This window comes from Micropterus dolomieu, linkage group LG01 (genome assembly GCF_021292245.1).
Source record: "Micropterus dolomieu isolate WLL.071019.BEF.003 ecotype Adirondacks linkage group LG01, ASM2129224v1, whole genome shotgun sequence".
Lineage (NCBI taxonomy): Eukaryota > Metazoa > Chordata > Actinopteri > Centrarchiformes > Centrarchidae > Micropterus > Micropterus dolomieu.
This window is the reverse complement of record NC_060150.1, coordinates 19,368,186-19,384,101: the sequence shown is the minus strand read 5'-3', so window position 1 is coordinate 19,384,101 and position 15,916 is coordinate 19,368,186. Positions and strand designations below refer to the sequence as shown.

The following is a 15,916-nucleotide window of genomic DNA, read 5'->3' as shown; positions in this document are numbered from 1 at the left end:
AATTATAGCATTAGTTTACTTTAGTTAGCTCTTCTATGCCGTATGAGTCAAATGCTTCCCACAATCGAACCTCCAGGCTCATTGTTCAGCAAATGTTTGTTCCCTGTATCCAACCATCTTCTTATCACATTAGAGAATAAATTCACTATAATATAATCAAGAGCTGTGTGTGTTGCCTATTTATAGTTCCTGCCAAGAGAATTGACCCTTTAGATATGAGACTGACTGACTGATTTAAGATAATTGAGCGATTATTAACTAACTGATCACTAGTAATAATTGTATAATTATTCAAAACTACCTAGAGGTCCGGAGACTCTAGGATTATAACAACTCCGGTGGTGCCCTTAACGAGGAATTAAATAAAATGATTTTATGAATCTTAAAAATTCATAATTGGGTATCAATTCTCATAAATTTATTAAAATGCATAACTAATAAATTTAGGTCTACTACACATACTACTATGCTATGACACAGCGTTTTCCCCCCACAAGGTTAGACTTATTATCCATCATCAGGCAAATCGTAAATATAAAAAGCAAGCTTAAAATGACCATGGCAGAAAGTATTAGAGCACACAATGACACTTAAAATTTCACTTTTATTTAACTACCCATCATATTATGTCAGGTTTATACCATAACAGTAGTTGGTAGTGCTTTGCACAAGCTTTTTACATATAAAAGCAGCAGTAACATTTTGAAGCTGCATTTTAAAAAAAAAAAACGAATTTAAGTCTAAACAATATGCGACCAGCATATACTAGATAACTAGTAGAGCTACTGATATTGTCGGCCAATATGAGCTAATTACATTTAAATCCGTATTGGTGTTTATAACAGCCGATTAAAGATGATTAAAACATAGATGGAAAGACAGATCCTTCACGAATGTTGTGAGTGTTGCATAGTTTTCCCACCAGAGGGCGCTCTGCAACTCCCCTTCTAACAAAACTGCAGCACCAAAAAACTAAATAATCATCTGACCTGAGTCCACCAGAAAGCATGCAGAACAAACAACGGAGTATACGTAATGACGATGAGTTGGTCATTTATCACGTAAAAATACATGACTTAAATAATAATAAAAGTAGCCCCTATCACTTCTCTCTCGAAAACATTCATCACTTGTTAACCATTGCCCTCTCCCGTTTTAGAACCAGCTGGTGGTTGAGAACTTTTTTCCCATAGCTTTGGATTGAATTAAAGAGTGCTTATAAAGAGAAACTCGATGTCAATATGCTACATTGAAAGTAATTATTACGGCAGATTATGTGTAAGGAAAAATACCCATGCTTATTCTCTCACTCTCTGTTTACAGAAGGCTGAAAAAGATGCACCTAGCAGCAAGAAATTAGATGTGGAATTGTTTACATGTTTAGTTGTTGAGACTGTAATCGTAAGCTTTTTTAACGATGCATTCAGGAATTCTGTAGGGTAGTTTATACAGGAAAGGGGTCTACTATCTAAATCATTTTCAAAATCAAAATATTGATTTATAAGTCTGCCCCCATAAACCCATATTGGTCAGGCTCTAATAACAATAGTGCATCAGTTGATCAGTGAATACAAAACTATAGTCTCAGAATAAACATTTGGCCTAACAACCTTCTCTGAGGATGAACATAATATAAACCAGTATAGCCCAAATCAGCAACACATATTACTAATATATTACTAGCTACAGCACCAGTTGTGGCACAATGGTTAGACTTGTGCACATAATAGGGGTGGAGGAAATAATCGATTATTAGATGCATCGATGTGGAAGATTATGAATCGACTAACAAATCTCTAAAAATCGATTATTAAATGTTAATTGAAAATGTAATGTTGACGGAACGAAAAAGGCGGAACTTGCGGAAGTGCAGCGTCCGGACAGTCTGTGGAGTGCACACAACAGTGTGTTTGACACACCACCGCTGCGGAATGAATAACCATCCTGCTAAAATGTCAATCATTAATATCAATGCGCAAGTAATGATTTTAACTCGCACGCTGTGAGCATGGTGACACTCGACGCTCAGCAGCTCTCTGCGTATCCTGAGTGTGAGGGCGAGTGAGAGGGAGCAAGTGGCAGACCGTGACAGTGAAAGGAAAATATTAGCAGTAAGTTTCAGTCTGGTAGTAAACGTGCAGCGTAGGTCACTGTGTGTCCGTTAATAAAAGTCTTTCCACTGCTGGAAAAGTAAAGGCTGTTAGCGCTAGACAACATCTCCCCTGTACAAGGGCCTGTCCTCTGTCCCCCACACCAGACTCCGGACTTTAGGGGGACAGAGCCTACAGCGTCACAGCTCCCACCCTCCTGAACTCATCCCCACAGAGATCCGAAATGCTCTCTGTCCAGACACTTTCAAAAATCTACCCCAGCTCTTTACCCAGGCATTCAATCCTGAATGACTTTTTGTTGTTCTGTAACTATGTGTTAAGCGTCCTTGGGTCCCGTGAAATGCACTAAAAATATTTATTTATGTAACGTTAGCTAAATTAGTAAGGAAGTACTATTAATTATCAGCTGCATGTCATTACTAACTAACCTACTAGTCAAGTGTTGAGAACATTAGATACAAGCTTAGACTAAACTGGTATACAGCTCTGTCCTGTACACATATTGTACATCCTCAATTATTTTTCAGTTTTCAGAGGAGTCTGACAACTGTTTGTTAATGAAATGAGGGACCGGGGAGATGAGGTTAATAAAGTAAATTAAGGATGCAAAGATTTTTCTTTTGAATTTTAATGCGCACCTTCAGGGATACTGTATAGAAAAAATGATGCGTTTTATAATTGAATTGCAGCACTCTGAATCGTAATTGAATCGTGAGGTGCCCAGAGATTCCCACCCCTAGCGCATAATACTCACAGCTACAGTAATGAATACTATAGAAATAAAAAAAGTTTAGACCAGTTTCATACCTGCAGTTTGGTTGAATCTCAAGTGTTTTCATAAGGGTGCAAAACATTCTTGGGCTTTACACTAGCACACAAATGTGGGCCATTATTCAAGTTTCAGGACAACTTGACAGATGACTCACAGTACTAACAACTTCAATTACACTAAATTAATTTACTTACCATACACAACGTTGAAAAGACGCAAGTCTTTGAACTTTTTTTCCCATGACGGCCAAACATATTGTACTCCATTGCCAGCTCGTTTGATACAATGTATTTCATCATTCTTCTAGTTGCATCATGGCTTCACATGTGGGGCTGGCGACCCGCTGGGCAGTGGGGCTGGCGACCCGCTGGGCAGTGGGGCTGGCGACCCGCTGGGCAGTGGGGCTGGCGACCCGCTGGGCAGTGGGGCTGGCGATGCGGCAGGTCATTTTCTTCGCTGCTGGCCCAAGGAGTTGGTGTGGGGGAGTGGGTGGAAGTTCCTCATCCGAATCAGAATGTCCACTTGATTCTAGTTGGCCGCTCACTTGACTCTGGAGGAATTTTTTTTAGTACAAGTTTTTTTTTTTTGGACAATGCACATTTGTTTCTTCTATATTTAAATAGCATTGCATGTTTTGTTTTTTATTGTGCAAATGAACCTTCCTCAAAGAAATTTTGTTATTTAACATTTCAGAAAATTTTTAACAAATGCTTTCAAAAAGTGATGGAGATATTCTGATTTGTCCCCAGCGTCCCCAGTGTAAATGACACCTATGGCTGTCTCCTGAGCTTCTCCTTGCTCTTGTCTCCGCTGACAAAGATTAGCAGGCAGGCAAGAACGCGAACAGTTGAGCGTTGCGTAGTGCCCAGAGAACCTGATATGGAGAGGGCAGAAAACTAGCCCATTTCAAGCACTGAACGCAATACATGTATTTGTGATCAAATGTTACTTTGTAGCCCTATGTGCAAGTCACCTCAGATACAAGTGTCTAAATTAATATATAGATTCAGACTTACAATGAGACTACGGTCTCCCAGCTTCTCATCAAGAGCCTCAATGTCAGCTTGGGTTTTCAGAGGGAAGACCACTCCTTCAGGGACCTCTACCACTGATCCATCTTGCTTCTTCAGCAGGGTATTTATCATCTTACCATGAACCTGTTGGGTCTCCTTCACGTCTTCTAAAATTTATAGAACATGGCTTCACATGTGGGGCTGGCGACTCGCTGGGCAGTGGGGCTGGAGACTCGCTGGGCAGTGGGGCTGACGACGCGGCAGGTCATTTTCTTCGCTGCTGGCCCAAGGAGTTGGTGTGGGGGAGTGGGTGGAAGTTCCTCATCCGAATCAGAATGTCCACTTGATTCTAGTTGGCCACTCACTTGACTCTGGAGGAATTTTGCACTTGCCCTAGAGAGGTTAAGGCACCCCTTTCCTACTGCTTCCATATTATTTCTAGAGGAAATACACTTTCACCTGCATTCCCCCCACTAACACCTACTTTCTGTCAGGTCGGATGAATACTCAGCCTGATGTAGCTTTGCCCTGGCATCTGCATAAGTGGGTGGAAAACAAAATGACATAATGACCAAGCAAGGCCACGCCTAATCCAACTATTCAACTGTGTGAAGACTGATCAGTTCAATTAATGAGTTAAGTCTGGTGTGATCCTGCTTGGTTGGAATGAAAACCTGCAGCTACACCAGCCATTTGACAACCCTGGTGTAGAGAGAAACAAAGAATTGACACAAAAAGCAAGTTAGAGGGTCAGGAACCTGTATACAGTATAAGGAAAGTAAATAAAGCAGTAGTTATTCTTAGGAGAAAATTTTTAATTACCTGCATTTCCCATTACACGCACATTACAGAGTATCCAGTTACTGGCTGGTGGTGTGTCCTCTTTCACTGCCTTAGTGACTTTCAGCAATGAGCCTGGTGGCCACCAGCATAATTTCCTGTCAGTGCCCTTGAACCACTGATGGTATGATGTCCACCTTTTTGCAGCCATCAGGGTCAGCTTCATCCACAAACTCCACCACACTGAATGAGGCCATCCTGTCATGTGTCCAAGTCATGTGCTGTGTAGGCAAAGACACAAACATATTCATATTATAGTGTCCTGTTTCTCCTTTCCTCCCTCGCATTCTGGTTTCTCCTGTGCCCTCCCTCTCTCCGCTCCGGAGCCCGGCTGGCTACCCACACCTGCTCCTCGTTAAACTCCATCCCCGGCCGCCGCACCTGCCAGCCATCAACCTCATCACGACCAGTACTTCTACCCCGGCTTTCCACTCCATCCTCGCTCGATCGTCGCAGCTCCAGACTTGGTGTCACCGCTTCGTTCTAGCATCTTATGAAATCTCCCTTTTGTCTTACCTCCTCGTCACCTGCTAACTCTGTCTGTTTCCTCCCGCCAGGTTCACTCACCTCTGCCTCCCTGCTCGGCCAGCCGGGCTTGCTTGCCAGCCTCCTCCTCTCGCCCTCCGGTTCCCCCCTTAGCTCCCCGCCGGGCCGCCAGCCACCACATCCTCTCCTCCACGACCGCCAGCCTCCCTCGAACCTCCTGCCTAAGCGCTTTCTGCTCCTCCAGCTCCTCGGTCCCCCACGTCCACGTCTGCCATTCCTCTTCTTTCCTCCCGTTCCTCCTCGTTCGCCTTTTCCCTCAAAAAACCTCTTTTGAAACCCTCAGCGTTGCATTTGGGTCCATTCTGTCCCCAATCGTCACACAGTGGTTTTGTGAAGTCTGTTACTGGAGCACTGGCAAGCTGACCAGACAGTTTAGATAGCAAACGGATTCCCAAAGATGTCGAATCAATGGAGTAGTTGAAAAACCATGCCCCCGTCTGAAACTGTTCATACACCACGTGTTCCTCCAATGGAATGCATGATGTTCCGCAAAACTGCAACTCTGCTCTCAAGTTCAAAACAATTGCTACCACTGGAGGTTGAGATTATTTTGTATTTGTGTTTATACATCTTGTATTGAACATACTGATGCATGGAAAACTCTGCCAGCATTGGTCCAGATGCACGGAGCTCCTTCAGTTCAACACCTTCAGGCATTTCTTGAGACATGCGAGGAAATAACTGCCTTTCATACACACGCCTGACAATTTGTTGCACAGGATACTGTGGTCTTCTCACCATTTTTTTCAACTGTCCCAAATAATTCTCAAATGGAAAACATAAAAACCAAATCCAGAGGGCCATACTTTTCTGCATCATCTGCTAAATGAAAAAGATTGTGTGTATTGTTAACCAGAAATTTAGTCCCATGTATCTTAGCAAAGTTGGTAACAAAGCATTTTAACAACTTTGGCATAACCACAGTACTGTCTACACAGAGGAGATAAAAGTATTCTCATAGCAGATGACAAAACCACGAAGTTTTTGTACTGTTGACAGGGCAATCTTTGATAAAAGCAAAACTAGTCCTATATATAATAAAAACTAAGCTACGTGGTAAGTTTTGTCTACACAGCTTCATGTGATCAGAGATGGTGGTTAGAACAGCAGATGGAACCCGACAATGTAATGGTCCCTTAAACCACAGAGCAATCAATTTACGGACAATGCCCAAGCTAACTAAATGCATGTAGTCCAGAGGAAAATCAGAAACCATCCCAATGCCTAGCCCCTGCAGAGGTTATTTGGAGCGATGGTGGTCTTCATCAGACATTTGTTCAAACTGAGAATTAGTCCTTTGGCTAGAATCCATGTCTGGAAACACAACTCTACCATCAACATAAGTGCCATACTGTGTGCACCATTCACAAGAACTGTAGCCACCATGACCTTTGCCACATTTTAAAAAAGCTCTTGCTGAAGTGTCACAGATAAAGGCATCTAGAAGTGGTACATTGTACAGTTTGCCATTAAAAGTTACACCAGTTGTAATAATGACTTTTAAATCTGGTATAAAATCATGCATGTAGTCGTGTACTGATTCAGGTTTATAGGGACCTGCATAAACACCTATGATAAACACATTCGATTTTGGTAGTTCAACTATTTGACCTAAAATAGGCCACAGCTGCATATTAGAGCTCCTAGAGAGAGGCAATCCATCAACATTCACACGAACAGTCAATGTATCTGTTGTCAGTTCATGAACATTCATCATTTTCAGTTCTGAAACGATTGTACTTGCAAGTCCAAAATGGTAGTAGCGTCCCTGTCCAATCTCTTTGACCTCACAATCTTTCAATGTACTGAGGAGTGCTCTGGGATCCTTAGGTACATCCACACCTAGCTCCAAAAGTATACCTAGTAGCTCTGACAGCACTGAATGAGACACATTTCGTTTAGCTGCCCATTCAGCGAGTTTCCTCTTGGCATCAGAATGGGGTTGCTCTTCAGAAAAATCACAGCCAGAATCCTCATCTGGGTCATCACTACCCATGTTCAAGTCATCAACTTCATTATCAATGTCAATATCCAGAGTTAAAGCTTCATCAGCATTGTTCTCCACATCTTCCTCGATATTTAGCCTGGTCCACAGCTTGATCTGCCTGTTCCACAGCCTCCATGGAAAGGTTCATTAAATGCTGCTGCACTCTGACTTTCTTTTCCTCCTCGTCCGTGAATTGCCATGAAGATAATTCATTTCACTAAAATATACAGACGAGACCACAGAAATAGTCAATCCCACCAAATTTTATGAAATGGTTGTGGTAAAGGGTTTAGTTACAGAAACCACTAAACATGTGCAGCAGTTGGCCAAATGAAACTGTATATTGTCGACTTTTTCGGAAAATAACAGTGAATGCAAATGTATGTTAAATATAAAATATATATTATTTCAGAAAGTAAGCTTAAACAAACACCTATTCTATGTAATTGAAACTAGCTTTGGCCATAAACTGTAATTTGGCACTGAATATGCATAGCGCTTGAATACCTGATCATACAGATGCACACGCGAACAATGAATGGAACTGAGCAGAGGGGGGTAGAGGGACTATGTGCCATCATGGACTTCACCTGAACAAAACCCACCTAGCAATACCCACGATCATTAAACTATGCGCTACAAATGTTTTCACTCGCACAGTATGCGAGCACGGCAGCACTCATCGCTTGGCTCGCTTCCTTTCCTCGTTCTTCAAAGAACTTCCACGTGACAGGTGCTGTTATAACAGCAGCGTAACTCTGAATTGGGAGTTGCGTAGCGAGTAGCAGAAAGTGACAGTGAACATGAGCAGAGGAAAATATTCTGGCAGTAAATGTATGTGTCGGTTACGGTGTGGTAGCTTATCAAGACCAAGAAAAGTCTGTCTGTTGTTTCTCCACCTGCTGGAAAAGTGAAGCCGGTTTGCGCTAACATCTCCCCTCACCTTCAGACTGTGCAGCTGAGCAGGGAAGCTTAACGTTATACAGTATGGCTCTATGTAACTGACTACCATGACTACCACGACCACCACCAAAACATTAATCTAAAGCTCACATTAAACTGGGAAAACACTGAAATTTTAAGCTATTCTAAGGTGCATCGCATGCTCATGGACACGAGCAATGCTGCTGAGACATGTTTTGGGGTTTTATATTCAGACAAAAATTTTGCCTCACCTCCGCTGCTACAACTCCATCCTAGGGGAAACACTGCCAAATATTAATTAAAACTGATTGAAAAACATTTTTCTCCATTTTTGAAAGAGAGCACACGGCGTGAATCTGTGATGTTGAACAGTCCAATCATTGCGTTGTATTCTGGGACAGTGCTTTTTGATTGGCAGCGAGCATTTGTTGCCCCCCCATTAAAGTACCAGTGAACCCCTCAGAAAGTACTACTCGTTCCACCCCTCAGACAATCAAACACTGCACCTAGGAATAATGAGTTAAGTCGGTCCGATTTCAATATCCTGGGTAAAACTCTATAGTCAGACATAGCAAATATTAAATTCTAATTACTTACATGGCCAAGCAGAACACTTTCCTGTGACAGGATCTGGACAAATCTATGTGTGACAAGAGAATGTAGGAGGGAGAATTAGAAACAGTGACGAAGAGTTAAAAGGAGGCACATTTAAATACTGTATGATTATGTTCACTCAACAACTAAATAATAAATAAACTAACAGTAAATGTAACAATTTTTATGTAGGGCAGTGGTGAAATTACTATTCAGGCATTTTACTAGCAAAAGTGGCAATACCTTTAGGTACAATTATTCCAATACAATTTATAGTCATGCATTCAAAATCTAACTCAAGTTAGACGTATTAGCAGCAAAATACATACTAATCTACTGTTAAAAGTTAAATTACTCAATTGGCAGCAGAATGGGTATTCATCGGCTCCGATCAGGAGTGATGCAAGGTTAATATCCGGTTGGACATCACGTGTATGCTGTATGACTGAACATAAAACCCCAATACATGTCTCAGTGGCAGTGCATTTGTGTCCATGAGCAAGTGATGCCTATCAGATTATCTTAAAATTTCAGTGTTTTTCCAAAGGCTTAGGTTAGCCTTAGATGCACATTTTAGGTGGTGGTGATGGGGGTCTGGGGGTCCTCCCAAGAAAATTTTACATTTTCCAATGACAAATATGCAGTTTCACATCATTTTGGGCCATTATTTTTACCATAACTGTGAACAAATATTTGGAAAAGCTAGAGCAGATAACAAATAAACAACCCCCTCAAAAGAGAACTACATTTGCTAAAGAGGTCTACTGGGGAGGAACTACAACAATTAGATTTGGGAAATGTAATTTAGTTAGGTTTCATGCTCTCCACAATGATTTTAGATTCATGGCACAGCACCCAAGCAGTTTTGGGAATCACCAACAAAGCCTCTCCCTGTTAATATGACCTCATAATCATTATAGATACAATTGTTCATGTTTGCTTTGTGTCTTAATTTAGCCGACAGCTTTTGACATTCATCTATAGAAAAAGGCACCATGAGAACAACCTCCCTTTTGTATAGTTACCAAGCATTTAATTTGTTAATTAAAATCCAAAAGAAAAGTCTCCCCATGAGTTTAAAAGCACTAATTTGCATCACAAATGTGCTTTACCAACCTCAGCTCCTCCATGCTCACCATCATCCTCTCTTTTCCTAACAAACACTCTTTTAGACTCATCTGAAAACTTCAATGTAACTTTTAGGATTTACCAGTACAGGACAGAGCTGTAGGCTACACCAGATTAGTCTAAGCTTGTAACTGATGTTCTTAACAATGGACAAGTTAGGTAGTGAATGCAGCTACAGACACCATACATTTACTGCCAGAGTATTTCCCTCTGCTCGCATTCAGTCATTTTCTGCCACTCAGACAATCGAACACTCGCTATGCACCTCCTGATAAAACGAGTTAAACTGCTCTTATAACAGCACCTGTCACGTAGATGTCAATTGAAGAATGAGAGAGGAAGCTATCCAAACGTTGAATGTTACCGTGCTCGCACAGTGTGCCAGTGAACATTTTTAGTAAGACATTGTTATTAATTATCGTGTGAAATTTTAGTCGCGGTGGTCATAATTCCACAGCGGATATAACGTTAGAGGTTGAAGGGTAAGCACTACTTTCCTCCCCCTTTCAGGCGCGACTTTTTCATGGGTTTTCATCAATATGTTTAACTTTATGCAGTAGTATGCTAGGCTAACAGTCTGTCGGCTGTGACATCTTTCAGAGCACAAAAACACCATTAACACACCTATCACCTGCTCACCACAGAGCTATTAACCTGAAAAACAGCGGCTAACGTTACGTGTTTCTGGGCTAACCCTATAGACAGATAAAGTTAACGTTACCAACGTCACGTTATCCCTCGCCTCCATGTTGCTTTCTGCGTGTTTTTCCCCCGTTGTGGTCGTGACGTCGAATGTGACACGTCTGAAAAAAACTGAAAGGCCAAATCGTCCAAGCTACTGGCAATCGGAAAGAAGTCAATCACTTATTCTCAGTTGGTTTGCGCACGTTTAAAAAATGCACATAAATGTTAGGCGCAAATTTTGGTGTAAAAAGGGTAATGTTATAAAGTTAACTTCCGTAAACTATAAGGCCAGGATTGTTGTAGGACACAGCGTTATAACGACATGGCACAACAGGGGGAACCACAGTCGCACAATGTTAAATAACGTTAATTTTACAGTTCCCAGTAACTTTCTGAAAGGAGCCTCATTAAATGCTGCAAAAGGCTGCTTTTGTCTAACGTTAAACACGCATGTGCTGTAACGTTAACTGTTCTAAAAATGAGCGTTGGCTATGTCCTTGATTAAACACCTTGTTTGATAGATTATTACCAAATATCTAATTTAACTAATCCCATAGACTGTATGAATAATCCTCGGAAAAGAAAAACGCGCGCAGCAAAAAAGTGGCATCAGAGCAGCTGCTGAACTTCACTGTAAAAACTTACATTATTGGTTGAAGGACAAAAATATAAAAAAGATCAACAAATGTTTTATGGTTAAACTTCAACTACTTATACTGCCTTTGATTTCGGGTAACAGTTAAGACTGAACATCAGTGTATCAGTATGTCATGCTGATTTGTACTAGCTAATGTTAGCTATGTTTAAATTAGCAAATTGGCTAACGTTAGCATTCCCAATGTCGTAGCTTCTTTATAAAAAAACCCCTAATACTTTCATATGCATAAGACAGTTTATTAAAATAACTAATCAAAAACAATCAAACTCGCATATGTACTCACCACAGTAGAGGTTTGTTTGATTGCTTGCTGCTTGCTGCTGGCTGCTCACTTGCTCTCGGCTCTCGGTGAACAAAGGACGAAAAAGACGGCGAAGCGTGTGGTTGCTAGATGTCGCAATACGCATGTCCCTCTCCTAAACTCTTTTTTTTGTCCCCAATCTTTATTGAGAAAACATTCAAATACACAAACAGTGCACACAATTACTCAATATAATGGTATACAAAGAATCAGGAAAAAGTAATATGACTTTAAATAAATAAATAAAAAATATTTTTTAAACTGACCAGAATTAGGATTTGAACATAACATTATTATAAAAAAAGATTTTAACAAACATATCATAACAGTTTGACAGTTTTATTACTTTTTTAAAAGTTTATTAAGGTTGAGAGTCTTATATTCTTTACCAAAATGGGCCACCTTTATGTTGCCCATTCTGAGCCCACACAACCCACCTATGTTTTGTCTGTGTTTGCCCATATCTTACCCAGATGGGTTGGCCAGGTTGGCCCCATGTGTATTTCCCATACACTGATTTTTACTATTCTGAACCCATATGCTGATTACCTGTTTGTGTACTACTTCGGACCCATGTAATTAGCCTTTGGGTCTGTAGTAGGCTTTGCACATGTCTAACCCATTTTGATAACCCAAATGGCCCCCATTTGTGTTGCCAATACTGACCCTATGTACTCATTTCCCATTACCCATACCCACCCACATGGTTTGCCTAAATAGGCCCCATATGCATTTACCACGCTGAAACCACCTGCTTGGGACCACACAAAAAACTACTGGGTTTAACCTGTGTTTGCCCATGTGGGGCCCACATACACATGTTGGTTGGGTAGGGGTTAAGTGTCTTGCTCAAGGACACAATGGTAGATGGTTCACAGTGGGGGATTGAACCCGGGTCTCTCACACCAAAGGCATAATCCTATCCATTGCGCCATTGCCACCCCGCCACACCATCGACTTAATGTCAAACGGCGTTTCCATGGCAACGCGTTATTCGCCATGAAACAGGAAGCTGAATTTTGAGAGGCTTAAGATGCTTGAAATCTCACAAAACTTTACCAAGACATCACAATGGGTGTGTTCTGTTGTCTCATACAGTTCAAGGGCATGTGTTTGGAAAAACGGCTCTATAGCGCCCCCTACAAGATTTCGAATGAGCAGCCCCGGCTGTGTGTTCCACCTAGAGCTACCAAATTTTGTAGGCATGTTTAGAATGCAGGGACTTAAAGAAAAGTCTCTTGCCACCATATGCTAAACCCTACAGGAAGTCCGCCATATTGCATTGAATGTCTGATTTTATCTTTTTTATAGGCTCCGTACTTTGACGAACTTGTCCTACAGCTTTAACCCGATCGACTTCAAACATGGGCAGTGTGACCTTAAGGGCCTTGCGATGTTAAATTGCGAAGCTTTTTTTGATCGATCAAACGTTGTGTCAATGGCGTGGCGTTCAGTTTTAATGATTCGCCATGAAAAGGAAGTAGCAAGTAAATGGACTAGACATGGTCAGATCTGTTCCAAATTTCACATGTCAACCCCTTAGAGTCTCACCTGTCAATATCCAGTCATAGTGACAGTGCCACCTACTGGCATCAGGAAAGGACATGTTTCAAACTTTACCCCTAATGCCTCAATGCACTTTTACCACACATAGCACCTTAGGGGAAAAAATGACAAATAACATAGGACTTTTGCAGTAAAACCGAAATGCTTTAATGATGTTACATTGTGAAACTTCTGAGTCTGTAATACTCGCCATGAAACAGGAATTTGTTTTTTAAGAGCTGTACCTTTAAACCCACGGAAAGTCAGCCACGTTGAATTAAAGTAGTAACACATCAACAAAACATTGTCAGATATTTTCCACACATCACCTGTGTGATATGTGCAGTGTTAACTTATAGCACGACCCATTATTTAACGGCTGTGCTTAACTCCCTTGCGGAAATGACAGAATGCACACAACGGATACACGGATGCAGCACACCCCGACTTGAAGGAAGTTGTGCCATGCGACAGCTGCTGGGTGCGGCACACCCCAACTTGCGGGAGGTGTTCGGGCCCGCTCATCGCTGCTTGCAGCTTTAATTTTAATTTTTTTTTTATTATTGTTATTTATTTTTGTTTGTTTTGTATATACTGCATACCAAATCCACCTACCTCAAGTACATAACACCTGCACATAATGCTTATTTTTTCCGGCATCCTTTGCGCTATGCTCCATCACACTGTGTACATGTATGCATGTATGTGTATCTGCATATCTCATCCACTTCCGACATGTACATAATAATGATAATTTTACTCCTGCATCCTTTGCACTCTGCTCATTACACTATTGCCTCAATCGGTCTATATTGTTTTTGTTTATAGTGTGTGATTTTATTATTGTATTATTGAATTATTATTTTATAGGTAAGCACATCTTGAGCAATGTACAATCCTAAGTCAAATTCCTCGTATGTGTACACATACCTGGCAAATAAAGCTAGTTCTGGTTCTGATTCTGTATATTTACGTTTATCCTTAGCCAGCAGTTTCAAATTAAGACTCAGTGTCTCCTGCACTGGCATCAGGGATGCTCTTAACTATGGCTGCTGGCTTTGCTAACTTCACGTTTCTCAAAATGGAGCTGCCAGTAATCAGAGTTGGTTTCTCAGAGGGTGTGTCGCCCGAGTGGGGAAAATCTGGATCAGATTATTAATACATTTCAAAGCTTTTCTTTAAAGATTTTGACTTGATTCAAAATATAAGACAATGGATAACCTAACAGGTAAACTAATTCAATGACATACAACCTTAAATTTAAACAGCTAGCCTTATTATCAAACTGAAACCATCTGTTAATATTTAGTTTTTTCAGTGTTATTAAGCAGCTAGCTATCTGTACCACTGAAACATACAGAGAGGAGAAATAGAAACCTGCTGCAATCCGAAAGAAAGAAAAAGTGTTAAAAGTAGACAATACAAAATATGGCATTATTTTCTCAAGGAACAATCAGTAGACACAAACACAGTAGTTTTTTTCTCTACTACTTTTACTTACAGTTAACAATCTGAAGCGTCATCAGTCGGCTGGACACCAAGACACCAAGTATCTTAATATGAAGTTACAGGCCACCAATGGTCTTACCAATGTTTCATTCTCCCTAACAGCCAGAGTTATTATTTGGGGAGAGAGGGGTAAGTTGTCTCATGTGTAAGTTGTTCATAACTCCAACACTAGGATCTCAAAAATCAATTAGCCAGTTTGTCTGACTTCTTGTTCTATGGTCATCGTCCTGTTCACATGTGCTCAGGGTCACTCTAATCTGAGGCGAGCACAATTGTCTTATTTTTTTGCTTCAAAAGATACATTGTATGCAATCCAACTTTGATAGATATGAATGTTCAAAATGATAATTTTGCACAAAGTACAGGAGACAATAATGTGTCTTTTAATACTTCAGCTGAATTGTTATGTAAAGCTAACCTTGAGATTTACCCAACATTAGCATACATGTCAGATTGGAGCAAGTTGTCTCAGTGACTTTAGGGCAAGTCGTCACATGTGATTACTTGCCCCAGTACAAATAAACACATAGAACATGCTCAAAAAAAGTGTGAAATTGTGTAATTACCTCTGACACCAGTATTAAATGATACTGCAAATAGATTATACTGTGTAGTTTACAGCAGCAGGCATATCCCTGGACTACACAAGACTGAATTCATGACACTTTATGAAGTAATGTGTGCGTGTGGGAATATACGGTCTCATACTGTAGGCATGTAGATGTGAGAGTAGACACACCCACACACACACATACAAACTACTTCATACAATCATTAATTTAGTTAGGTAACAAAGATACTAGACAATGTATTTTATTTGTAATTGCAATGAGGAAAGGTCTTTTTGAAGGAAGGAAGGAAGAAAGATTGTTAGAAATTATCAACAGAATTCCAGACAGTATTCCAAAGGAGATATGGATAAAGTGTGTGAAGTGCAACAAATGGGCCCATGACGACCAGGCAATTTATGTGTGCCAGAACTGTGACTTTGAATATGAATCTGATTAGTCAGATACAGATGTACGTCGAACAAGAATGCACATTAGTTTCATTAGTGTGTTTAAACACCACATCTGCTTTGTTAAGAAGGTAGAGTGTTATGATTAGGCTGCCACCTCCCCTTTCCTTGTGTTTCCTCTGTTTTCCCTTCCCTGCTGTCTCTGTCAGTTTTGTCTGTCATGTCTTGTCTGTGTGTGTTTGCCGGGTGTGTCTGGCTCCGGCTCCTTTGCCAGTTCATCAGTTTACCACCCATGGTATAATTGCTCCAGCCAACTCTAAGAATTGTAGTCTTTTTGAGTTTTTTT

General features: G+C 40.8%; 1 long non-coding RNA gene across 7 annotated transcripts; it reads right to left on the bottom strand.

The window, feature by feature from the left end:
• Window positions 1-3,263: 3,263 nt before the first annotated feature.
• Window positions 3,264-11,664, bottom strand: LOC123977901. 7 transcript variants are annotated; one of them, XR_006826798.1, is made up of 7 exons: window positions 11,541-11,654; window positions 8,791-8,833; window positions 5,304-7,486; window positions 4,719-4,957; window positions 3,900-4,598; window positions 3,654-3,757; window positions 3,264-3,433 (listed from the first exon to the last, which is right to left on the bottom strand). It is a non-coding gene; the product is annotated as an uncharacterized LOC123977901 (long non-coding RNA). The 7 variants fall into 7 exon arrangements; XR_006826791.1 differs by adding an exon at window positions 10,637-10,750 and having other exon boundaries at window positions 3,264-4,598; window positions 11,541-11,664; XR_006826795.1 differs by adding an exon at window positions 10,637-10,753 and having other exon boundaries at window positions 3,264-4,598.
• Between the last annotated feature and the right edge of the window lie 4,252 nt (window positions 11,665-15,916).